The sequence below is a fragment of the Priapulus caudatus genome, unplaced genomic scaffold, assembly GCF_000485595.1.
Source record: "Priapulus caudatus unplaced genomic scaffold, Priapulus_caudatus-5.0.1 Scaffold1228, whole genome shotgun sequence".
Lineage (NCBI taxonomy): Eukaryota > Metazoa > Priapulida > Priapulimorpha > Priapulimorphida > Priapulidae > Priapulus > Priapulus caudatus.
In genome coordinates, this window is record NW_014578289.1 from 10,540 (window position 1) to 13,300 (window position 2,761).

Consider the following 2,761-nt stretch of genomic DNA (forward strand, 5'->3'; position numbering starts at 1 on the left):
AGAGAGAGAGATGGGGAGTGAGTGAGAGAGAGGGGAGAGCGAGAAGATGAAGAAAGGAGAAATAACGTGAGAAAAGAGAGAGCGCTCGAGAGGGGCGAGAGAAGAGAGAGAGAGAACGAGAGAGAAGAAGAGAGAGAATGAGGGGGCGGAGGGAGAGGCAGAGAGTGACAGACGTGCGAAAAAAACTTCTGCAACCGTTTCGTAATCCCCTCGTCCGGCCATATCGGGATGATTTCCGCTTCCCTTCCCCTTAACTTCCGGAAGCCCTGCACTAGCTGCAGCCGGAAACCTCGTTCCCAGTTCCGCGCTCATTCAAGCAAATCCCTGCGATAGAGGATCACATCACCCATCTTCAAAATATCCTCTCCTCCCACCTCCCTCTCTCTCCCCCTCTCTGTGCGTGCACGCATATACATACGCGCACACGCATATATATATATATATAGAACATCGCATCGTGGTCTTGCTTCGTAGCCTGTAGCTGTAGCTAGCTTGTGAAGGATCTGCTCTGGAGAGAGGCGCAGTGTGTCGGGACAAGGAGAGTGTTCATCACTGCTGTTCCCTCAGTCGTTTAGGATAAAAGTGGTACGTATGTGTGTGTGTGCGTTTGCGTGTGTGTGTGTGTGTGTGTGCGTGCGTGCGTGCGTGTGTGTGCGTGCGTGCGTGTGTGTGTGTGTGTGTGTGTGCGCAGTGTGTGTGTGTGTGTGTGCGTGCGTCGCGCGCGCGTGTGTGTGTGTGTGTGTGTGTGTGTGATAGAGGAGAGGAGAAAGAGAGAAAGAGAGAGAGAGAGAGAAGTAAGAGGAGCCTTCGAGCTCGCGCGCGAGACAGACAGACAGAATCCACGCTAATGCCTCTCAACGCTACAGTCATCATCATCGTGTGTGTGTGTGTTCCGATGTTACAGGTCGTACCCAGGAGTCTAGCGCACCGCTGCGGCGTCGTCCAGGGAGACCGCATCAAGAAGATCGGCCAGGAGGACACGAAGAAGATGACGCTAGAGTATGCTAAGTCTCTGCTGGCGAAGCCCGAGTCAGCTCTGCCGATGACGCTAGAACGGTGAGCGGATAGGCGGAGAGGTGAAGGAGGAGGTGGAGGAGGAGGCGGAGGGCGGGAGAGGGGAACGGAAGGGAGGTGGGGAGGGGAAAGAAGAGAAGAGGGAGGAGGAGGGGGAGGGAAAGGGAAGTGAGGAGGGGAAGGAAGACAAGGGGGAGGAGGAGAAGGAGATTGACAGCTCTGCCGATGACGTTAGAACGGTGATCTAGACAAGCAGGCAGGCGAGTAGACAGGAAAGCAGGCAAGTAGACAGGCAGGCAGACGAGTGGACAGGCAGGCAAGCGAGTAGACAGGCAGACAGACGAGTGGACAGGCAGGCGAGTAGACAGGCAGACAGGCGAGTAGACAGGAAAGCAGGCAAGTAGACAGGCAGGCAGACGTGTAGACAGGCAGGCAAGCGAGTAGACAGGCAGGCAGACGAGTGGACAGGCAGGCAGACGAGTAGACAGGCAGGCAGACGTGTAGACAAACAGGCAGGCAGGCGAGTAGACAGGAAAGCAGGCAAGTAGACAGGCAGGCAGACGTGTAGACAGGCAGGCAAGCGAGTAGACAGGCAGGCAGACGAGTAGACAGGCAGACAGACGAGTAGACTGGCAGGCAGGCAGACGAGTAGACAGGCAGGCAGACGTGTAGACAGGCAGGCAGACGATATGACAGGCAGGCAGGCGAGTAGATCGAGCAAAGAGGCAGAGAGGTGGAGGATGAGGGGCGGGAGAGGTGAGGGGCGGGAAAGGGGAGGGGGCGGATGTGGAGGGGAGGGGAGGCGAAGGTGGAGAGGGGGCGGGAGAGATAAGGGGCGGGAGAAAAGAGGGGAGGCGGAGGTGGAGAGGAAGGTAGGTGGAGGTGGCGGGGGAGGGGCGAGATAGCAGAGGGGAGAGGGAAGAAAGTTGGGGACGGAAGGTAGAGGAGCGGTGAGAGAAGGGGAGAAGAGAGGGAGGGGAAAGGGGAGGGAAGGTAGAGGGACAGGAGATGGGGAGAGGTTGAAGCAGGTGGGGGGCGGACGGTAAAAGAGCGGTGAGAGAGGGAGGGAGCTAGTAATGCCACGGTTATATATACTGGAGAAAGAAAGACTATCAATCAACGGTTGGCGTAGTGATCGTCGCCCTCCTACCTTTTCACTTTTTTGCTTTTATCGGTACATGTGTGACGCGTGTTCTAAACGCGAAGTGTTATCATGTAATAATAAGATATCTTCTGTGCTTGTTCGTAAGGACTTAATGGCAGCGTCGGAAGACAAGTCACTGGAGGGATGTGGATGCCTACGGATGCATGGACGAGCGCAGGTCAAAATGATTAATCGCCTTTGTTATTAAATATACCATCGTATCCACGATCTACGCTTTAATAAATAATTCATTATCATTCTACATTTTTATTTCTTGTCACGCGCGATATCTCGTTATTGCAATGTTCGTTATAGTTTAGACCTGGAAATCAGTGATTTATCTATCATCGTATCAAGAGCGTATAAAGAAGCCTTTTTGGCTTAAGCTTTTTCTTTAAGCTTTTTTTCTTAGCCCTTCTTTATACGCTCTTGATCGTATGTGTCGGTACGAAAATTTAAATCATTTGGTGATGTGTTCTTGGCTGAAAGGTTAAACGATCATTCATATAATGTATTTATCTTTAATAAACATCGGTATATATTGACACACTTTCGTTTTCGAATAATTTATAATTTCACATATTAGTTATTTCAGTATATATA

The 2,761-nt window shown here is 52.2% G+C and overlaps 1 long non-coding RNA gene across 1 annotated transcript; it reads left to right on the plus strand.

Annotated features, from left to right (window-relative positions):
* Window positions 1-907: 907 nt before the first annotated feature.
* On the plus strand, window positions 908-2,705 carry LOC106815891. The gene is made up of 2 exons (XR_001394804.1): window positions 908-1,056; window positions 2,265-2,705. It is a non-coding gene; the product is annotated as an uncharacterized LOC106815891 (long non-coding RNA).
* The last annotated feature ends 56 nt before the right edge of the window (window positions 2,706-2,761 follow it).